Source organism: Barbus barbus (genome assembly GCF_936440315.1).
Source record: "Barbus barbus genome assembly, chromosome: 4".
NCBI lineage: Eukaryota > Metazoa > Chordata > Actinopteri > Cypriniformes > Cyprinidae > Barbus > Barbus barbus.
Genome location: NC_136732.1, coordinates 34,272,815 through 34,297,090, shown reverse-complemented (window position 1 = coordinate 34,297,090; position 24,276 = coordinate 34,272,815). Strand labels below are relative to the sequence as shown.

Below are 24,276 nucleotides of genomic sequence, written 5' to 3'. Positions count from 1 at the left end.
CACACCACAACACTCCAGGAGAAGTCATATATTTCGGTTTTAGCTCTCAATTAGCTTCGTAAGAGTGAAAACGGCGCGTTTAGAGGATCTGTGTGGGATATATTTGAGCTTGTTTCAGCCTGCTGTTGTGGTGCTAACTAGCTTAGCCTCTTGTTGCGCTTGCTAGCCTTTTTACTTTATGACTCTTATATAAGAGCTATGTAACGTGATTTTAGCAACGCATTTCTGTGTCTTGATAGTGGACCATTTTAACCTACGAATGACTGAGGGTTTGTGGTCAAATTAGTGATCTTTATGACAACTGTCATGTTATAAATGAGCAGACTTGCTCTTCCACCTGCTTCAGTGTGTTGTTTACTTACTTTTTTGCACTAAATGTGTTTTGTACGGACATATGTGATGTTAAACGCCCAGTATGCGTTTGAAAGGATCTGTTTTTAGGTTAAGGTGCCCTATCACGTTTATTGCAGTACTCGAGTATTGTTGTAAATGCTTGTAAGTTGTTTTTGGGCAGAGGCCTGGGTATCAGTGACACACGACTTGCAAAATACTGATCCCGCATTGACTGTGAATGGAAGGATCGTACTGCGCATGCGCCGTATACATTTCTAGCATCCTGCCATATAGTGGGCCGTCGTTGTGCGCATGCGCAGTGTCGCGCTGCAGGGGCGCTCTTTGCCAGAAAGTGAGCTGCGTTCATGATCGCGTTCACGCAGACGTGTTGAATGGGCTGCTGCATTGCAGAAATTAGGCACAGCTGACAATTTGGGCCGCCTGGGGCGCTTGTGAAGCCTAACTGTGGCTGTGCCACTCATGGATTGTTTGTGGGGGTGGCATCAGATCAGCTCTGGGTCCCCAGCTGGTAATTTATTCGGGAAAAATGTGATGTTATGTTGAGTTTGTAGGAACACACTTCACTTTAACACATTAGAGCTGGAAAACCCATAGTGTTTTACACACACCTGTGACACAACTAATATGATTAACCCATGTGTTCTCAAAAGCGGGGAAGAAACCTGCTCCAAAAACACCTGCTCTGCCACTTTGGGAGCGTAAATGTCCAGCACAGGTGGTGGTTGTCATTTTTGGAGTTTGATCGCTTTTAGTGCATGTCTATGCATGTTCACATTAAATATTGTGTTAGACACACTTCTGTTAAAAAGTTTAGGGTCAAGAAATTCAAACTTTTTTTTTCCCAGCAAGGATGCATTAAACTAAAAGTTGCTGTAAAGACATTTGTAATATATAAAAAATAAATCCAATTTTTAAACTTTGTCAAAGAATTCTAGAGCAATGCATGATTGTTTCCCCAAATAAATATTAAGCAGCATGCCAGTTTTCAAAATTCTTGAGCAGCAAATCAGCGTATTAGATTGATATCTGAAGGATCATGTGACCCTGCTGAAAATTTGGCTTTGCCATCTCAGAAACAAATTGTTTAAAAATATTGTTTAAAGTATTAAAGTGGAAATGTTATTTTGAATTGTAGTAATATTTCTTCTTTCAGAGACATTTAAATATCTTCTAGACCCCAAACTTTTGAACGTTAGTGCACATTAATTTATGTAGGGTAATAGTGCCATTTAAGCCTTAAATCATCTGGAAATAAAGGCAAAAATGGCATTTTCTGTTCACTTGCATGAAGTTGAGCATTCTTTTTCATTCTTGCTCTTTTGTCAATCCCACAATCCCTAGTGCAATCCTGCCATGTAACTCCCACAGAGAATGAATTTAAAATGCTCACTCACTTTTTGCTAGTGGCCTCATACAGTTACAGAAAGCAGTGTGTTGGAGAGAGATGGAGACACAGATTGTGTGAAAATGCTCAGCTAATGCAGTTCTGGAGATGCATGTTTTTCTAATCCATCTGATGCCCAGTTCTTAACCCCAGCTATGAAATTATAATGAAACTGAAATAGTGAAACTCCTCTGAGTATGCTGCTCTTTTTAAATACGTCAAACTTCTTCCATCTGTTGTTACACTCACGTTCTTTATCTCCATATTTATTCTGGCATTTTAGCATGCGTCCTGAAATCAGTCTGACCCACTTCCCACTGTTTTGAGAATTTTAAAGAGCTGTAGTCAGTCTCTCCTTGTCTATGATATTCATGCGAGTTCTGCATTGTCTGTCTTCTATAAAATAGCACAGTGAAACTTGTATTTGCATCTTTAAATCTATTTTTTGACTAATTCTGCAGATTCATTTTAGCATCCAAACTCCTGGCATTGAATCAGAATGAGCTTTATTGCCAGGTATGTTTGCACATACAAGGAATTTGTTTTAGTGACAGTAGCTCCACAGTGCAACAGAATGACAGCGACAGGGCACAGATAATAATAAAAAAAAAAAAAAATTTAAATACAATAATGTACAAATATACAAAAATGGACAATGTGCCGAATAGCACAAACATAATATACAAAATAGACAAATAATTCTAGCATTTAAAACTATTTATGATATTAGGTTTATTTTTGAACAGCCTCTCAAATCTCTCTGAATAGTTACATGTATTTTTTTGTTTACACGAATAACACTCTCTCAAATCTGTGGCTGTTATGAGGAATCTGGGAATCTGTCTCAGCAGGTGTGTCAGAAATGACGTATTCTTTCATGTAACTATCAGCTGTGTAAAACGGGGCTGATGGAGCGTCTCTGAATAAACTCTTGCATTAGGCGCTGATTAAAGTCCAGCGTCAATGTGATGGTTTCTTTCATTTGGGAGAGATTTACTACCGCAACTCTGGCTTGGCAGTTTCCGCTATTCGAAAATAAAGTAATCCATCAATTAGTCAGCAGCTCCATCAAAGCCTAGATATTACGCACCAAATTGCCTTGAATGATGAACAGTTGTAATTTATGAACAAACCCGAGACCAGGCGGCAGACTGAGAAAGAGAGAGATTGCTGTGCTGAAATATTCAGATTGTTATTATAATTTTTTAAAGCTGTTGTTTTTAAATCAGTAATGTTAACAGTAGTAAATGGCTTGCTTTGGTGTAATAAACATGGATCGTTATTTGTTTAATAACTCCCTGATAAAGTGTGTGCTTAAAATTTACCCAATGAACAATCACATATTCACAATGTCTGAATCATATGCTAAAAGACAGCTGGTGGTTTTGAAAGAGGAGGTAGTATAAAACACAAACTGATGATGTTAAAGGAATAGTTCACCCAAAACTGAAAATTTGCTGACAGTTTACTCGCCCTCAGACCATCCAAGATTAGGGATGTGCGGGTCTTGTTGACTAAACGGTACAGCTCCTACTAGTCGACACTGAAAACAATAGTCGATTACACAAGAGAAAAAACAACAAAAACATGATGATTTTATCATTCAAATTACCATGATTTTAACGTTACATTTAAAACATTTTAAATAAGTTAAAATAAAACTTTTGAAAAAGAATACATATCAAAATATTCAAATATATAAATTTTTAAAAGCGTATCTAGGAGGAAACTACATTTTTACCTCAGACCTCGCATGCGTTTTCTTCATGTCAGTTCTTCATGTCAGTTTATTTTTTTTAATTAGAAGGAAATGGAAAAGTTTTGTGTAAACTGTGTAATGTCAGATTCGTTTACAATAACTTTACTGGAGCGATGTGTAATCATATTCAATACAGGCACGTATGCATTTGCTTGGAGGCTAGCCAAAACCAGCAAATGTCAATCATGTCATAAACTACAACTCGCCGTTGCGGTCCGCGATCCCATCCGTGCCGTCTATTCCTCTAAATATAACTATACCGTCTTAGTACCCCTTATTACCCCTGTAGTACCCCTTTTCCAGTTCCAGTGCTGGTTCGGAGCCAGAGCCTAGTTTCAAACCTGGTTCTTTGTCTTTCGACACCCAAAGCACAAGCTCCGAACCAGGAAAAGCGGTTCGTAAGTAGCACCAAAACATTGCTGGGCTAGAAGGAAGAACCGCTTGTGTCAGGGGCTGGGGGCGGACCAACAAGACGAACAGAAACTTTAGACCGCCATATTTGAAATAGCCGCTAAACTCGAACACATTGGATTCGCCGTGTTTGGATGCCAGTGTAGGTTCGCAAAGCCATGAACGTCAATAGCAACGCAACATCCGCCATTGTTGATAGTTTGTTTAGGCTTGTTCGGGATGGATTGGTGCTGCGCAGACTAGTTGATGTGTGGCATCAGGGTGCTGCGGGAGCGACTGGAAAACAGATGGCTCTTTATGCCTTTGGATCGCTCTCGCGGTGCTTTAGTGTGTTGTGTGCCGATCGATCGATCTGTCTGTGCATGGTCTGAGTAAGTAAAACGAGCATGGTTTTGTTTTTAGACAGTATAGCCAACATGAAGTACATTTTTAAAAGCCGTTTTAATGCTACTGCTTGATAAAACTTCCTATTGTTTTTGAATTTTGTTTTAATTTTAATGTTCATAAAACATTTTATGAAAATGAAGAATTCTGTCAGTCTATTGATTGATTTTCCATTTCTACATTGCTCTAGCTGATATGAATAAAGCTATGCACTGGTTTATGTTGAGTGTATGCTCTTCCTTTTTTTCTGTTTAATGTTCGCCTAAAAACATTATTTGGAGAAATTTAGCACAACATCACTCGCTCACCAATGGATCCTCTACAGTGAAGGGGTGCCGCCAGAACGAGAGTCCAAACAGGTTCTGCCTTCTCCAGTTAAAAAGTCTTCTTGTCTGAATCAGTTGAGAAATATGCACAGGTCAAGCGCAGTTTACAAGTGAAACGCTTATTAACAAATCTCTTAGTGGATTTTGATGTGAGAGGACAACTGGAGATGGAGTTTTTTCACTGGAGGAAAATTTATGGATTATGTACTTTTTTTGGCCAGAAACGATGGTTTGTTTATTACCAACACTTTATTTATTAAATAAAATCGCATCTGTTTACTTGTGGATTATTGTTTTAATCAGCTGATTGGGCTCTGATTCTGATGGCACCCATTCACTGCAGAGGATCCTTTGAGCAAGCGAAATAAATTTGTTCTAATGACCTCTGAAACAAACTCATCTACATCTTGGATGGCATGAGAGCCAGTACTTTTTCAGCCAATTTTCATTTTTTGGGAGAACGGTTTGCTTAACATGGCTGGCCAGTTCATTGGCAGATGGGGCTGCATTAATGGCAAGGCATTGAGGTTTGACTGGTTACTGTATTTCTTGATAAATTGTGGATATTTATATTGTTGTAGCTGTTTGAATGTGAATATTAATGAATAGTTTTCATCAGTTATTATAGACCTCATTACATTGTACAGTAACATTGTTATAATTGAAAATGACAGGGTTATGGGTAACAGAGCAAATGCCCTGTACTTGTTACTGTAGCAGTTTACTAATCCTGGTCAAAGAACTTGTATTTCAGCTGAAGTCGATCTGAAGTTAAAATAAGCTTGGTGTTATTCTGTGTGTGTTATTTTTGACGTTGACTCCTGTAAGACGCGTGAGATTCGACAATGATTGGTTTATAAAGAGAGGGGCCAGTTCAAGAGTGTGTGTGTGCATGTTAAAGATATGGGAGCGAAGGCGTCAGGATGTGTGGATGAGAATAGTCTAATTTTTCACAAAGACGGTTGCACTGAGGACACGTAGTGGCGATTTAATTCGTTTACATGAGAGGATGGAAATTGAAATTTGGATTGGGGTCGCAAATGCCTGTGAGCTTCCATATAAGGGCTAAAATATTTTCCTGCTCGTCTGAGCGTGCGAGTGTCTGTGTCTGTGCACACATCAGATTGTACTGTGTGCGAATATATTTAGATGTAAGGAGCCACAGAAAGGTATGAACTGGATCAGAGTACGTGTCTGTCTGGGTGGACTTATTGTGCTCAAATTGTAACCTCGGTAATGAATATTTCCCTCGTTCTTATCATGGAGATACTCTAGTATACAGTTTCTCCCTCTCTCTCTCTCTCTCTCTCTCCCACACTCTCCTTTTCTTCTGAATTCTTGTTGCCCTCGTTAGTATTTATGTAGACATAAAACACTTAAAATATAAGCAGGTTGGACTGTAGTTTACCATCTTTTGTAGCATTTTTTTCTTCTAAAGTTCACTCATAACATCAAGGTTACTTGGATGGAAAGTGTGATGTATTTTTAGCTGTTTTGTCTGGGACCCTTAAATTGCTGCTGTATCTTTTGGTCACTTATATTTAAATCACCTCTGTTATGATTGTTCAGAACAGGGCAGGTTGTGCAATACTGAATAGACTACATTTACATTTATTCATTTAGCTGACGCTTTTATCCAAAGCGACTTACAATTGCTATATATGTCAGAGGTCGCACGCCTCTGGAGCAACTGGGGTTAAGTGTCTTGCTCAGGGACACATTGGTGTCTCACAGTGGATTCAAACCCGGGTCTCTCACACCAAAGGCATGTGTCTTATCCACTGCGCCATCACCACCACAGACTAGGAATCAGCCAATAAATAAAATAATGAATGAATTAATAAAACATACATTGTCACATTATTTGTTACTTTTCTGATTAATTTTTTGTTCCATTTACCTTTTTTATAAAAAAAAAAAAGTTAAACATTTTGAAAATATTGCATCCCTAATAAAACTCACCTGTCTTTAATTTCGAAGCAGTATGAAAACTAATGTGCAGGATAACAGCCCTCCAGGTTCGAAGCGGCCCATGCGTGATGTATGGTGGATGTTAGGATGACTTTGTTTTCCGTGTTTGTGTGAATGATGAGGATCGCACTTTTTAGATATTAAGATGATATGGCATTTTAGTCCAGTATCACATGACTTTTAACCTTTTATTTTTGGCAGGACATTTGTGATGGACAGAAAAGGAGGGTGCCGGAGGGGAAGCAGGTGGGAGTGTGACTTGGCTGTTGGACTTTTTGATAGTCAGGCATCTATTGATTGAGATTCTAGCTCACTAACAACCACTAATGGTTTAACGTGTGCACACACACATGCTCACATACCAGAGAGTTGTACAAGGCATTTAAAGCTGTGTCCAAAAAGGCAGTTGCCTTCCTGTCCAGACAGCCGTTGACTTACCTGGCAGCATTTTTGAATGAAGGCACCAGACTGCTTTCCAAGCGTCACGTGTAATGATCTAAAACACACTGAAGTGAGCTTTAGAAATAGCCAAGGGAGTATGTAATGCCTCCAGTGCTTATTTATTTGTCGGTAGATATTGAATCACATGTTGAAAACAAAAATATAAAATCGATGTATATAAATTAATTTACCACTTTTAACTGCTCCATCAGACGCCATTTTTACTAACCAACCACTGACCCACACACAGGATTGTGGGACGTCATAGGCTGCATAGAATATATCTATGCTAAAAATGGGCATCTGGATGGATTCAGACATGCCTTGTCATGCCATTTTACCTCAGTTTATTGTTTCAAACACAGACTTAAAACATAGTAAATTTCAGTCTGCAGTGAAAATAGAGGTGTGAAAAGCAGGAAAGCGTGTATGTTTGCTTTAGTAGAATGTTTTAGGGCAGAAAAAGGTGTGTGTGGCTGTGCTGTATATCTGTCTCTTTCTACAATCTGGTGTTTCTCCTCACTTGTGTGGTAATGAGCTTGATGAATATTCATGAGGCAGTGCTGTCAGCAGCATGTAGATCAGGATTCAAGTGAAACTGATGTGCTGGAGTATATGAAGGTGCAGAACAAATCCATCAGTGACCTGCTTGGTCTTAAAAATGGTTCAGAGTTTGCTTTTGAGCCTATATATAATATTGTCCTAATTTAATATAAACTAATATTGTATATATAAATTAATGTTTGTTGTTTTAGCATAATGCACATGTAGTTATTGCGTCAAAAGTCAAAAATGATATCTAAAAAATGAGTTCTGAATATTAGTTATCAGACAAAACATAAAGCCTGAATTGTTCATAAGGGCATATTGGTTTATTGGTCTCTAGTCCTCCTGTTTTTTTTTCCTCCTTTACTATTTTCTGTTGTTCTTGTGGTGTTGTTTATCTGTTTTTTTTGGTTGGCATTATACGAAAAGAAACTTCTGTTAGGCTGAGGCTGTTTTACACTGAAAGCTGTTCAGTAGAGAGCAAGACTGTGTTATGCAAGTTGATAACGCTCATTTTCTACATTTTTCGTTTCGTCTGCTTTGTTCTGCTCCACCTGTCTCCTCCTGTCTATCTCTCCCTCTCTGGATGTCAACTTCTCTCACTCTTTCTCTCCGTGACTTTACTTGTCTAAATACCTGTCTCTCCTCCTCACTTTTTTCTCTCTCTCTGTGTCCCGCTGTTATGTGTCTAACTGCTCGTTAAGCCACCTGTAAAACCTTTGATCTTAAAGCTTTGCCACTCAGCAGCCGAACAGAAGAGTTTGTGTGCGTGTCTCTGACTTGGGTTTGTTTCACATGTGTGTGATGAACAAACTCCAAGCATGTATGTATTTAGCGCAGCATCTCTCTTAAGGAAAGTGCAGGAGTCATATATTTGAAACACTTAGTAGTAGGGATGGGTACCAAAACTCGGTATTAAATCGGTCTCGGGGCTAAATTATGAAAGACCGGAGTATCGATAAGCTCTGACGTTATCGGTACTTCTGTCGGTATTGGAGAAATTAAGAAAACACACATACATTTATTGTTGCTCTCTCTTTCTCTCTTTCTCTCTATATATATATATATATATGTGTCGCCAGCTGTTTTTATGTGCAATAATATTCAAACATTTGTCTATGATGCATTTTTGCTATGCGCAATTCAGAAGCCAGATCGCGCTCACGAGGAGCTTCAGCACACGCAACATGAAAGTCTAAATAAAAATGTAATTATGATAGAAGAGAGAACCAACTATTCAAACATCTGCTCACACTTTAGGCCTGTGGCTGTTATATTAAGCTAAGTATTTTTTTTTTCTTTCGATTTTGGCTTCCAAGGATTATAGCCGCATTTCTTCTAGCACAACTCCCTTCCCTTCATTACGCGGATTCGTTCCTCCGAACCAAAACTTAACATCTGAATCAGCTCAATCAGTGATTGTTATAAAATGCCGTCTTTACTGTTGCTGCATTGCAGGACATATTTGATAGTAAAACGTTGAAAGTACAATCTGCACAAGTGATGCTGTTCCCCAGGCTGAAATGTGTGTGCACGCGTGTGCCTGCGCGGTGGCGTGCTCCAAAACGGACAAGCAAAGTACACTGAGCTTCGGGCGCGTCGAAATAACACACAAAAATATGCCAAAAAATACACACACAATGTGTCAAAATGGCCGGTTATGGGAGTCTTCACTTTTATGTTTTAAGTGGACGAGAACAGTTGGGAGAAAATCAAGTTCAAGTTCAAGTTGAGCTTTATTGTCATTCCGCTACATGTGGGGACATACAGTGGAACGAAATGTCGTGCCTCGCAGGACCACGGTGCTACATAAATACAGACATACAACGATGATTAAAAAACACTATAAACCTATACACAATATTGACACGCATAAAATCCGATCAATATTGTCTTAAAGTGTCAGACTGGAGCTTGAGCCATCAATGTTAATCAAAGAACAAAATGCAAAGAGAAAATCACCCACAGCTCTTAATCTGAACAATGTTATAGCTTTAATAAACATAAATCTATCAGTACATACAGTGAAAACTAGGCAGTGCTCATTTACATTTGACTACTTTTGTAACTATTACTTACCTGAACAATATTAGTAGACCTTCATTGAAAAATGAAAGCACTGTTTATTTCATTTCGTTTGTGTGTTTGTTTTCTTGTATTTGTCAGTTTGTTTTACTTTGTTTCTTTGTTCATGTTGTTACTGTATCTTATCTTATGTATATAAAACACTAAAAATACCTGCACACTGGTGCATTTACAAATTGATGAAGTGCAGGCATTTTTAGTGTTTTATATACATAAGATAAGATACTGTAAGAATATGAACAAAGAAACATAGTAAAACAAAAAGTACCGATAAGAATACCGTTAAAGTACCGGATCGATAAGCAGTATCGATAAGAGTAGTAATACCGTTAAAACCTTAACGATACCCATCCCTACTAGTAGTAGTTTGTTTGAGCTTCATTATCATAATTTGTGGACCTTGCAGTCTAAACCATTTGAATTGAAGTAATACCAAGCTCATAGAAAGTTTTCTCTTCAAGAAGAAGTGACTTTATGAAGCTGATGCAAATGTTTTAGGAGTCATGAAGTGTAGTTTTAAAGAGCTCGTCAGCATCACTTCTGACTGAATCAAGGCAAGGTTTAGGATCTTTTATTGCAGCCAAAGTGAAGTGGAAAATTACCAGTGGAAATGCACCACTTGCTTCAAAGTCCTGGTTGGTTTTAGTCTGCTATGGCTGTCTGGTCTCACGTAGACAGACCTTTGGATGTTGGCATAAAGTTTAGTCTAGTGTTTGACTGATAGGGTTTTTAGGGTCCACTATGATATGTAAACAGCAATGTCATCAATTGATATAGTGCTCATATATCGTAACTTCTGCTTCCTGTTTCCAGCTAATAAAACTTAAGCCAACGATGGTCTTATTATGGGGAGATAACAGCCTCTGTGACTCTACCTTTAGAGAAAGCATAACTGTCAACTTGGATCACGTGCGCCTTGATAACCAATCATATTGTAGCCTTGAGTTGTATGATAGTCAATCACAGTTTGCCGATACCATAGAAATGAAGAAGTGCTGTAAACTGAATCCAACCTGTCACAGATCACTGACTTCTCTTATAAAACTGCAATTTTTTTTGTTAATCTTGGAGGCTTGCCTTAAAGCAGCTCTGGTTAAGCCATATTTTTGTGAGCTAAATACACCAGATGGGTCTCGAAGGGTTTGTGGGCATGTCCTCTGAGGTTAAGACACACCTTTTATCTGCATATCACAGTTTTGGCCACTAAAACAGCAAAAGAGGCCTAACCATCTGTAGCTAAAGGAACAGACCTAGCTTGAGCTTTCTTACTGTTAATGCAAATGAAGGGCCCTGTGAAAATTAGCATTGGATATTTGAGGATCTTAGTTTATTTTAGTCCCCAACATCCTGTTTTAAAAGGAAATATATCAACATAGGAATGAAAACTGCCCTCAAGAAATCATTTCATGGGGTCTTTAAACATTAGTGGAGATGAATATCACACCCTACTGGAGATGAGTGTGTGTGTGTGTCAGTGGTTGAAAGGACGTCCTTTCAGTCTCATCTGTTCATCAATGAGAGGGACCACTCAGAGCGGACATGTTTGCTCTCCTTCATCTCACACTGTCTCTGTGCTGTCCATCCAAATGGGTGGCCTGGGGTCTCATCTCATCAACACGTCTGCTAGTTTAGAGAGCTGTGCTTCTGATCAAAGCCTTGTGTGTCTCTGAGGGCTCTGATGTCATTCTCATCAGGCATGATGTCTGGATGCTTTATAGACCTGCTCAGAATAATCAATAATAAATCCTGACAACCATGTAGACATACACACTGATGCCTTTTATAGCGCTTTGTGTCACCTCCTTCTTAGGAGCAGAATCAATTATCAGTAATTAAGTTAGTGTCAAAGTCTTTATCACTCATTCAACCTGGCAGTTTTTTCTTCATCTCTTTTCTTTTGCTCAGATGTACAAGAAAGGCCTCTCTTGTTCTTCTGGTGACATCTTGGTTCTTTCTTTAATTTCAGTGCCTCTCTCTTTCTCCATAACTCTTGTCATCTGCCTAAAGTGCATTCTTTTAATTAGTCTCAGCCTTCTGAGAAAGCATTGGCATTTTTTTGTTGTTGTTTGAGCATGTTAATGAAACAAATCAAATTAACTTCTTCTTTTTTTAAATTGCTCTGGGTAAATTAATCTCATTCTACTGAATCTAGTCTTCTCGCATTGTTACATTTGTTTTTCTGCCAGCAGTCCACAAGAATCAACAATCAAGCATATGATTCATTGCATAAAGGTATATTTATGGTGCTTCATGCATTAATATGTCGCTCACACTTTATATTAGGTGGCCTTAACTATGTACTTGCATCAAAAAGTAAGTACAATGTACTTATTGTGGTCATATTGTATTGCAAAACACTTTTGCTGCTATTGAGGTGGGATATAAGTAAGTTAGGGGCAGGTTTGGTAGTATGGGTAGGTTTAAGGGTGGGTTAAGGTGTAAGGGGTAGGTCAACAGTGTAATTATAAATGTAATTACATAAATTAGTTACAGATGTAATTACATAGGTATTTTTAAAAATATAAGCACAATGTAAAAACGTGTATGTACACAAGTGCATTGTATCACATGATTAATTTAAATGTAAGTACATAGTAGTTAAGGCCAGCTAATATAAAGTGGGACCAATATGTCTAACAATCCTTATCTTGTATATGGGTGAAGGACATAACACGAATGGTTTTGTTTCAAAAATATGATAAAATGCATTTCATAATTGAATACACCTATGATGAACATGTTTTTATTTTCTGAAATGGATAATACTGCCCCCCCCCCCCCCCCCCCCCCCCCCGAAATGTATTATAGTATTGTATTATTGAAAAGAAGCCCTTAAGTAGTTTTCCTTTTATTAATTATTAGAATACACATTTTTTTTTAAACCTCATCGTTGCTTATTGCTTCTATATTATTTGAATATTATATATTATGTAGTGAAATAAAAATGGATTTACTGGATGGTAAATTTTAGGAAACATTCTCACCCTCTGTCGCTTTTTTGTTTTGGGGGGAGGTATGTGACGTGGAATGAAATCAGCCATACTTGAGCTCTACCAAAAGTGTTTGTCTAATAATGGTGGAAGTGTTTGTTTACACAGTTGTTTTATTCAGATTTATTTATTTTTTGATGCTGAAGTTCTGTTTGCCTGTAAAGAGCCTGTTAAGTGACTATGATAAACACTCAAATGTAGATGCACTTCAAAACTGTATTACAAAGAACATTTGGCTGCCCAACATTAGGATCATCACATAAATAAATTGTTATATTTGCATGTAGTGTGGGAACTGTATCACCTTCATTAACACTTATGTTGCCAGGTGGAAATGAATTGGACATACCCAATTGGAAAACAGTCCAATTGCTCAATACACATGAAGTGTAAATACCCCCCACATTGCCTCATAGAAGTTTTTCATCTGTAAACCTCCATGTGGAGACACACATGTGATCTATTACTCTCATTAAGCCACCAAAACAAGTATATGAATGTTTTTATGAGAGGTAGTACTGCACATAGAGCGAGGGTCTTCAGCAGGGGGTCTGCCAATTATTTTATTCTCAATATTGTATTTTTAACATTTTACATTTTCTCACTAATGATTTTAAGTAAACTACAGTCCAAGCTAAAGTTCAGCTGAATGATTCATAGTTCCTCCCACATTAAAATGCATCAAGTTAAATTTAAATATCACCATTGTTAGCAGTAAATATGCATGTGACTGTTTTCCTTCACACCAGTCCACATAGATAGGATAGAGAGTTAGGCAAATCAAGGGTGCAGATAAAAGCATTAGAAAGGAAGAATGTGGTGGGCTAGTGAGAGGACTGGTAGAAACAAAGAAAAGTGAAGCACTCCTGGCAGAGAGCGTCTGATCGTGACTTGTTGCCCTTGAATGTCTTCTGTTAAATGTGTGAAGGGGAATCATTTATCTTCTGTATACCTGTGTGAGCGCGTCTATCTGTCCTCCAGCTGACAGCAGCGCTCTTCATGTTGACACGTATTCTCTCTTATCATCTGTTTTTACACACTACAGCTTCACTCTGAAGAACACACCTGTACCTTTCTCTGCCTAATGCTGCCTTCAAGTCCTTCTGGGAAGCTATTTAGATGTTCCCAAGTTGTTATGAAGTGATGTGCGTACAAGTCATGGACCGATTTAGTGTTTGCCCTTATTTTTAGTTGCTGACACAGGAGCCTTTTAAGGGATTAGTTCATTTCCAGAATAAAAATTTCCTGATAATTTACTTACCCCCAATGTCATTCGAGATGTCGAAAAGAAATTAAGTTTTTTTTGTGTGTGGAAAACATTCCAGGATTTGTCTCCATATAGTTATTCTGGAAATGGACTAATCCTTTAAAAGGAAAGTGATAGATTATGGCAAAGATTTGAAAGTATCTCATTCTGAGGAGTGCTTTCCTTTAAGAGCAGCACATGGCCGAGTGGTGTGCATTCACGCATAAAATATGCCGTAAGCACTTTCAGGCCGTGTACTCCCTCTTATATGAACCAAACTAATCTAATTCAGATCCATTTGTTATAACTCTCTGAGCTCTATTCACTAACAAGTTTTTCAACCATCAAATCATTATCCCAGAGGTCCCTCCTCTATTATAACTTTTTTTTTTTTTTTTTTTTTTTTTCCCTCTCCCTCATGCAAACAGTGTACACATTGCAATCCAAAAGTTTTGGATTAGTTTAAAGGTAAGTTTTTGAAAGCAGTATCTAATGTTCAACAAGGCTACTTTTTTAAAATACAGTAAGAAAAAGTGAACTTGTGAAATATTACAATTTATATTAACATTCTATTTTAATATAATTTAAAATGTAATTAATTCCTTTGACTAGGCAGAGTTTTCAGTAGCCATTACTTCAGCCGTCAGTGTCACATGATCCTTCAGAAATCATTCTAAAATACTCATTTGCTACTGTGCAGCTACATTTTTTTAATTTACTAAAATAGTTTTTTTTGTGGGAACTGTGATATTTTTTTCGGGATTCTTTGAATAGACATTTCATAGAACAGCGTTTGTTTGAAATCGAAACCTGTTGTTACGTTATAAATGACTAACTTTTGATCAATTGAATTCATCCTCATTGAATAAAAAATATTACTGCCCCAAACTTTTGAAAGGTATATTTCTCTTTAATAGATTTCAAAAGGAATATTTAAAATTAGTAGCACAATTTATAATATCGCATTTGTCAGTTATTGGCCATAAATTGAGATTATGTCAGACCGAATCCAAATTAGTACTTTGGGTTTGTAGTTCACTTAAATTAGCATTTGAATGAGGTCACCCTTCTCATATAAATTTGATTTCTTGTAACGGTTCTTTAAGGAAGAGTTCACCCCAAAATTGTGAACTTGGCCTGTTTCTTTAATGACCCACTCCTGATAACTCCTTCGCAATTTATGGCCGTTATCAAAGGAAATCTAATGCAGACACCGCATGTATAAAAGTCTTTACACGTGTTCTGCCGCTGCTTTTATTCTTCCATTTTTATTCAGCTCACTCTCGTTCCTTTCTCTCTCTTCATCGCATTTTCTCTGTCTTTCCATCTCTCCCAACAGTAGATTGCTGTCCAGTGCTGAGTTGATCATCTGTATTCTTTCTGTCTTTCCCTTCATATCTCTCCCTCTCGCATTCATTCTTTGTGTACGTGAGCACCTTTTGGCAATGGTTATTTAATTTAATTGTTGAACCTAATATTGATTGAGCTGCATGTGATGTGTAAACCTGAATTGGCTTTATTATTGATCTACTTTCTGTTTTTATTGAACTTATAGGCCTCTATGTTGGGAATACCTTCTTGCCTAGGAAAGTGTGTGCTTGCACTTTTACCTTTGAGATCTGTTTATGTGCTGTTTGTTTGTGAGAAGTACATCAGGGAACTATTCTATGTCTCTGATTTGTTTATCGCGGTCTTTCAAAACATACTGAGCTGCATACCGTGGGATAGACATCATAGATGTGTCTGTGACACCCAGAAATGCTGATGGGCATGTTGGCAGCTCACTATATTTTGAGAGACAGCCCTGTGTAACCTCCATCTATCCTTTGTCAGATGAAGGGGCTTGTTTCTGTTTTTGTCTGTTTGTGGTAAAGGTGTGATAATGAATAGTATTGTGATTTTCTTTTGTGTCGAATAGATACGCTCAGGCTAAGTATCAATTTGAATTATTATTGTGCATGTCAAGGAATTGGCTTTCTAAATCTCATTAGATGGCATAACTTTCTTCAATCAGAGAGCAGAGGTGAGAATTCTGTGAAGCGTAGCACAGCTGCACAGGTTAGAAATGTCTTCTCTGCTTCCCATTGAATGTGTTCGCTTTGTGTTATGGGAAGGGCAATTCCATAATTTCTAGTTACCATTTATTCACCTTCATCTCACTAGACCCATATGACTTCATTTCATTCATGAAACATAAAATGAGACCAGTCTTGAAGACTTGGAATATAGAACAAGTAATTTTAAAGTGCATTTTTGATGACAGCGACGATCATGTGGGTTTAATAAAAAAAATAAATAAATTCTGATTGGTTGTAGCAGCACTTTACGTGTGTGTGTGTATATATATATGTGTGTGTGTGTTACTGTGAAATAAAATGATTCCTATCACGAAAAAAGATTTTGGTCATATCACCCATGCATAGTGGTTAATTGATTTCATACTCGGTTTATTTAAATTTATTTTCAAATCATGAAAAAAGAGAAAAGAAACTTTGTCATAATTTGCATCAGAGATAACAAAAATAGCAGAGCCTGTAATTATACATATCTTAGGTTTCATATTTCAAATATTGTGATCATTGAGTTCCACACATTTAGTTGGTTTAAAGCTTATTTCGCATGACTCGCATCAGGGTGGCATGCACTGCTTTGACCTCCACATGTGAAGCTTTGCAGACAGCATCATGGAAGACTGATTTTCTAAGGTTGCTAGGTAGCAGGAAAGCGGGGAAAAAGGTGAAAAACAGTTTGAGCTAGGAAAAGAAAGTCTAGTTATTTGATTACTTTGATAAATTATAGAATGGAAAATAACAAATAAATTGGTACACACACAGGGATTAGCCTTTATACGTCTATTATATCTTATTTGGTATCGTATACCAAAGTCATTGGTTGTGCTTTGAATTGTCAGCAGCAAGTGAGGTTGTTGAAATTGTCTGAATTGTCTTTGAGTGGCACACTAAAACGCTTGACCGGAAGTGCTGATGCTTTGCTCAAAATCCCCAGAGTTCAATGAGGCGAGTCATCAAAAGAGGGTCATATTTCAGTCATCAGTGTGCATCATGTGACCCAGATATCTCTCAATTTACACCTACCTTCTAGTACCTTCTGTACTAGACTGGACACACACACATACTAGCTGAAGGAATGGAGAATCCAGCCCTCAGTATCGCCGTGAGCAGGTTTTCAGATGATAATGGTGTTAAGCTGTGGAGATATGGGCTTCCCTGGGAGTGTAGAGCATTTGGAGCCCAGCTTGTGTTTGATGTTATGTCTAGTGCATGATGGGATTGCTTTCTGAACTGGTCTGAGTCCTTCAGGGCTTCAGAACGATCAACTCTCCTTGAGCTGTTCTTGCTCCTTAAATACCTGAACGTCCAGCGCTTTGGCAAGACATTTTAGGATTGCTGTGAACTGATTTCATGATGGGGAAAAAACAACAGTTTACTCAATCAAGAATGTGATTACAATAAGTTCTGTTTTATTACTTTTACAGTTTTAAGTGTTGCATAACTGCAGTTTTTAATTTTAATTTTACCTAATTTTGTTTGTTTGAATAACCATGTCTTTTATTTTGTGGCCAAGTTTCAGATAAAAGGTCAAATTTAAATTCAGTGATATGTGCTATGAAATGTATATTTTATAATAAAATTATTCATAGAATTGTTTGTTTAATCTAAGAAATGTTAAAAATGGGTGGTTTCGGTTCTATAGTTCCCTTTATCTGTGCTCTCATTTTGCAGCATGTCTCGATGACCTCTTTGCATTTTCATAATTCTCTTTCTTCCGCTTCTTTTCTCAGATCTCTTTCTGGATCATTGAAAATCAAAACTCATAAGCACTCCACAGAGTCTGTGAAGCTGAGAACTTCATCAGAGGGAGGGAAACGGCTGCCACGTGATGCCACATCTCTGCCTCATCAACAATAGGTAAAAATCCATTTTTCGTGGTGGGTAAAAGACATGTTAGACCTATTGAATTTGAATTCAGAAAATGAGGACAACTTTTAAATGCCTGTTTTGTACTTTGTGCTTGTTGTAAAGCTTATATAAGGCTCAGGGACACTTATATTACAAGCTATACAGTGCATGAATTGACTGATTCAAATGGGGAAATAGAGAGATTTAGGGAAGAACAAGAAGAGATAAATAAAAAAGGGCCTCTTTAATGGGCAGAGAAGGACACTGGGAGATTTTGCAGAGATGTGAAGTGGAGGCGAAAAGAAAAGGAGACGAGCAGAAATGAAAAGGTGAAAGTTTGGTGCTGAAGGATGCAGATTTGAGCATATCGATGACAATGGGGTAATGAAAGTGGCATTTTTATAGCTAATAATGGATCACTGGGTGCTGAAAGGCCGCTGCGTGGAAGTAGCGGAGAGAAAATTCTTAAACGTTAAGACTGAAAGGAATAACACGTGAGAACTTCTGTTCAGGAAATAACCTGTTTTAAATGTGTTTTCTGTGTCAGACTACGTGCCCGCATCCAAGAGGTGAAAGACTTGCAACGAGTGCACAAACAGACTCGTCTGCTAAGTTAAAACGCACCGCCACACACCTCTCTCTCAGGTGCGTGTGGTACGGATGACCCTGTGGTGATCACAGGCTTGAGTGCATTACTACTGACAGGATAATTAGCCGCTCATGACCTCGTGTCTGTTTTTATCCCCGTCTCTATTCTCTACATCTTTTTCAGCATTAGCCTATGGCTCTTTTATCTCTTAAGAGCGGCACACTGTCTCTGTCTTTGTCTCCCTCACTGTAAATGATGACCGTGAATTGCTCGTATCAAGATAATCCATGTTAGAAGAACCTTTTTTGCTACTCTGTGTTTTAGCAAACATGTAGGAATGTGAGTCTGATTCACAGTGATGTAAGTGGCATGAATTAATTATTTGTCCATATTTGACGTTTTCAAATTCAAAGTTTTACACTATAATTATAAATATAATTATGGTTTGTTTAGATGAATTATTTTTCTGTTTATATGATATTATGCTTCTATACTGCGTTTTATCATTCGTGTCAACTTCCTCAAATTCTTTGAGCAATTCTTCTCTGAATCTGTGATGTAATGAAACTGCTGTGAGGTAGTGAAATCATGTCGATCATTGGCATTGAGGTCAATCCATGTAGGTAATGGAAGTAGATGTTAGAGGGGTTTTATTTTGCATTCTGGGCGTTTTTGCACCAGAGTGGTCGTAATTTAGTTTTGCATGACCATTTTCCACCCTCTCTCAGTAATTTAGTGTTAAACAGTCTGTTTTTGCTATTGCACTGTTTGAAAACTTCAGTATGTACATTACCATCAAAATTTCAGGGTCGGTAAGGGCATCTATTATGCAAAATTCACTTTTACATGTTGTTTGAACAAATATGCGTTGATAGTTTGTGTAAACAAACCACCCTATAATGATAAAAATCCACAGGCTCCTTTTCTTTTAATCCCCAAAAATCATAAGCAGTGTCTCAGAACAAGCTGTTAGCAGAATCCGTAAAAAATGACGTCACATTTTAAAGGCCCCGCACGCGACTGTTGACGGACACTGCCGTATTAGCAGAGACTCCGCCCTGAGTGAGCCACACACTATCCGGCATGTTTATCTGCATGTTAGAGCATTTAAAAGTGGCATTTACGTAATAAATGTCTTATTAAATCAATAGATGTTATTCAGGTCAGAGCAGTGAGTGATATTCTGGTTTTATTTTGTTGTTTGGCTCCTATTAACAGCATAGACAGCTGTATAGGTAGGTACTCTATATTATGCTGCTGTCACTTAATATGCCGATCTAATATAAACATGTAATTTCTTTCCCAGCTCTTTACCTTCACAGTAGGGCTGCAAGATGCATTGTTTCAACAATGGTGATGTGCGCATGCGAAATAGTCTCATTGCAGAAGGTGCGAAAAAAAATAATAATTCTCGCACTGTTCTATATTTGCCTGATATAAAGTAATTAATTTTGATTTAAGGATTCTTAAAGAATTTACAAAGCACAAGTTTGCTGTTTCACATTTTTGACATGCTGTGTACTCATGGTGAAATAAGTAAGGAATAGGAGAAAAGCACAGAAATGGAAGATTTGGTCGCAAAAGAATTGAAGTGACATACTGCCAAGTAGTGTGACCCATACTCTGAATTCGTGCTCTGCATTTAACCCATCCAACGTGCGCACACACAGCAGTGAACACACACCCGGAGCAGTGGGCAGCCATTTATGCTGCGGCGCCCGGGGAGCAGTTGGGGGTTCGGTGCCTTACTCAAGGGCACTTCAGTCGTGGTATTGAGGGTGGAGAGAGCGCTGGACATTCACTCCCCCCACCTACAATCCCTGCCGGCCCGAGACTTGAACCCGCAACCTTTGGATTACGAGTCCGGCTCTCTAACCATTAGGCCACAACTTCCCCATGGATGGTGGGGAATGGATGATGTTGGAGTTACTGTGCATTTTACTTTCACTTTCGAATTGGCGGCAATTCGGAGTCAATTGCTTGAATGGACAGTCACAAAAGTTCTACAACACATTGTTGTGTCTGTTTTCTAACTTAACTAAATTATTTTTATTAGTATTAAAAAAATCAAAACGACAGTGGGGTCTGGAGCTGTGGTGGGCAAGTGACAAAACCGGTGTTGCTGCTTAACACCGTCAACACAGACTATCGCAGCAAGCCTACTGCACTTATTTATTCACAAATGAGCTCCCTTACTTTAGGGTAAGAAGCAATATTCATTATTAATTTCATAACATATTAGAACCTTGATTTGCCTGAATTGATGGTGAATCAGAGGAGTCAAATATTTTATTAAACAACCCCAAATAAGGCAAAAAAGTCATTTTCAGGGTTTTATTAGTACACTTTTTTTTTTTTTTTTTTTTTTTTTTTTTTTTATAAAGATGCCTACAAAATCACCCCAATTATTCTAGAATTATTAATTTAATTTGAGCAATTCAAGATTTGATGAACTTTCCTGTATTTCTACACATCGCAATATATCGCAGAAAAAATATTGCAATGTCAGTTTTCCAATACTGTGCAGTCCTACTACAGAGACGTTGGCGACTGTTTTTGTAACTTGTTTTTAAATAAACTTGTGTGTATTTGACAGTGTAAGTGCAATAAGTCATGAAAGAGCCGTGTGACAGATGCTTTCTGTGCACGTGCTTCTGATGTGTGTGCTTACAAAACCGTATAAATTAGTTTAAACCACCCAGGTGAAAAACAAGTACACATCCATAATGTACTTAAAGTGCTCTATTTTCGCGCACTAATTTTGTGCTTAATATACTAAAAATGAGCCTTTAGTACTTAAGATAAACTTAAGATCATCTAAGTGTACTCAACTGTGCTATTTTGAGAGACCATGAATATGAACTAAAATGCACTTTTAACATCGTATCTTTTGTATTTAAAAGAATGTATATTTAGCTATCACTTGTAGTACACTTTGAGTGTACTAGTGAATGAAAGATGGATTCAAGTGTAGTACAAGTGGTAGCTGTAAAAATATGACCGTGATAATCTCAGGTAATGATTATGTGCTTTTATTCAATGTTAAAAGTGTCTAATGTGAGTTTGAATATTTTGCGTGAGGTTTATAGCCATAGTGAAAGAACAATAGATATTTTACCTCAGATCTGAAAAATAAATTAAAGCAAACTTGCATGAGAAATTTTAAACTGAACTCACTGCGAACCAACATCCATAACAAAGATGGTATCAGTCACTCACTCACTCAAAACTGTTTAGTCCATTCACATTTGAATCATCTATTTTCCGTGTCCACTTTTCTTTATTTCACACTTGCCATGTTTTTGCTGTCACATAGTATCTACACTGGACGCGACAAAGCATTGCAAATCATTTGAACTTTGTGTCAGTGCGTCATAAATAGAACGAGTCAGCAGTTTTACTGTCAGGGATTTGTTGCGCCGCGCCACATCCAGTGCAGACAGCATCACTGATTAGAAGTTATATTGTATTTTGTTGCATCGCACTGTGCTGCGTCCCGCCACTCGCGTCTGGTGTGTAGACGATGTAAGTTAATGTCGCTTTCTAATGCTGCATTTGAATTTTCATACCACATTATTTGAAATTAGCGCAGGCCAAACATTTTTTCTCTCACGGGCTGCCTATTGAGGAACCATGGTTTAAACTTGTATGGCTTTAAAACGCATGATTTCAGCACGATCAACATGATAATCAAAACCAAACAGATGTTTTTTTTAGCAGAGTATCTGAGATACAAGCTGTAAAGGCAGCCTTATTCTGGAAAAGGGGGCGGGGAGCAGCAGCTTATTTGAAAGTGAAAAGTGAAAGTGACGTGACATACGGCCAAGTATGGTGACCCATACTCAGAATTTGCACTCTGCATTTAACCCATCCAAAGTGCACACACACAGCAGTGGACACACACACACCCGGAGCAGTGGGTAGCCAATTGCATTTAAAGAAACATGCAAGAAAGCAGTACGTTTCTGCTTCCACTCAAAATAGGCATTTTCATCTGTGGGGTACTTTGACCTGAAACGTCACAGACACTTTCTGGGGTCATCTGAGATGTATTACATCTTGTAAAAAGGGGCATAATAGGTGCCCTATAATGCTTTTGAAAGTCTCTTATGCTCACCAAGGCTGCATGTATTTGATCAAAAATACCATAAACAAATGACAATTTCCTGTTGTTTTGTCATATCTGCTTAGGACACGGTAATATGGGGATTTAATGGGATTTCAGTGATTACATCATACATGCAGTGTGAAGAGTCGGTTTGTTTGCAGTGACAGAAAGCCTCTTTTCAGGATCCGTTTGCATGTTACAGCACTCAGCTGAATTTAAACAATGACTTCCTCCCTATTATTCAAGAGGTGTAAACGCATGCAGTGTAAAATCCTTCCTGTTTCAGATGTTGCCTGAAACAAAGGCTGCGTTGAGAGGAGAAAGTCTCGTGCTTTGTCTCTTACATCCTGCTTTTATTTTTTTTTAAATAAATTACCATTCGCAGCTTATTTAATTCTTTGAGTTTTATTCTTTTTCTCGTTCTGGTGTGTGTATATGGACGCTGGATGTAGAATATTCAGTGGCGTGTGTGTCTGCATCAGGTAATTGGGTGGCAGAGTGTCACTGGAGCTCAGTTTAAAGCCGCATGCAGATTCTACAACTCTACAATCCTACACATGCTGTCACGCAAACTCATACATTTACTCCGTAGGGGTGAAACTGTTCCCATACAAAAAATAAGAACCATATGGTTACCCACCCACAGTTCTGCACGTGGTTCGTCCCGTGTTTAATGATGTTTCTGGAAATATAAATACATTTGTATGAATTTTTCTAAAGACAATTACAATAATCACCATGTACTTACAGAGAGAAAGAAACTGCAAACCAAAAATTAACTTGACACACAGACATGTGAAAACAAATGACTACACTTCGTAACATGTCTGTGCATACATCAGTCAGAGCCACACCATAGCACTAGTATGAGATAAACCTGTTTGAAGAGCTCAACAAAAATGTTCACAGTAATAATTAGTTAAGAAACTACAGCTTTGAGACATCTCCCAAATTTGTTTTTGCTAGACTATTATTGATTTGCATTACTTAACCTGAACAAAACCTTTAAGATGGTAAACAAATTAGATTAATGATTTTCCAGCAGAAAAGTTTTTGAGCTCGTATTGCATATCTCTCTGGTGTGTGGTGAATTTAGTTAAAATTCTATGAAAATCTGTTTCTGTGAAATCTATTATTCTATGAAAAATGCTAATTTATGAAAAGGCATCTTGTTATAAATGACTCATGACTGCATGTTCATTTATTTATTTATTCATTTACATTTGACTTTGATTTTTAAACTATCATAACCCTAAGCCTATCGGATCTATCCATCAGGTAAAGGTCTCTGCACACTGAGTCTGAAATTTTTGTATACGTTTTTTCGTATTCATTATCCTAAAAATTCGTCACACACCGAAACCACACTGAGTCCGATGCGTATTAATTAATCCGTTGTGGAAAAAACCCCGCAAAACAGTATTAAATGGAGTCTTCAAGCATTGAGGATGATTTTGTTGTCCTCTCGCTTCTTAAAAAATAAATAAAAAGGAAATATTGGGTCCATCCAATCCTGAGAGATAGAGAGGATGGAGAGTTCCCCCTCCTTATTAAGGAGCAGCGGGATTATCATGGGTGATTCAAAGTTTACTTCAGGATGTCAAGTGACTCAGTTTGATGCTTTGCTAGCGATACTAGAGCCGCAATTTCTGTGAACTCTGTGTGCAAGGTTCTATACAGTTCTTTGTGCTGCGAGAAGAAGTGGATGAACTTGACAATCTCCATTCTGGATTTTGGCATTTGCTTGTATGGTGGCTCTGAA

The 24,276-nt window shown here is 37.8% G+C and overlaps 2 protein-coding genes across 3 annotated transcripts in view; both read left to right on the top strand.

Moving 5' to 3' along the window:
* The window catches only part of LOC306868757 (nucleolar transcription factor 1-like), a 967,110-nt gene that overhangs the window by 567,194 nt on the left and 375,640 nt on the right, over positions 1–24,276 (top strand). The window lies entirely within an intron of this gene.
* LOC306868763 (speckle-type POZ protein) overlaps positions 1–24,276 on the top strand; it is an 81,368-nt gene that overhangs the window by 90 nt on the left and 57,002 nt on the right. The window contains exons 2-3 of one of the 2 annotated variants that reach the window (XM_079415103.1): positions 6,791–6,835; positions 17,700–17,826. The gene's annotated coding sequence lies outside the window, so the exon portion shown is untranslated. The remainder of the gene's footprint in view (positions 1–6,790; positions 6,836–17,699; positions 17,827–24,276) is intronic. The other variant, XM_079415102.1, reaches the window with a different exon arrangement.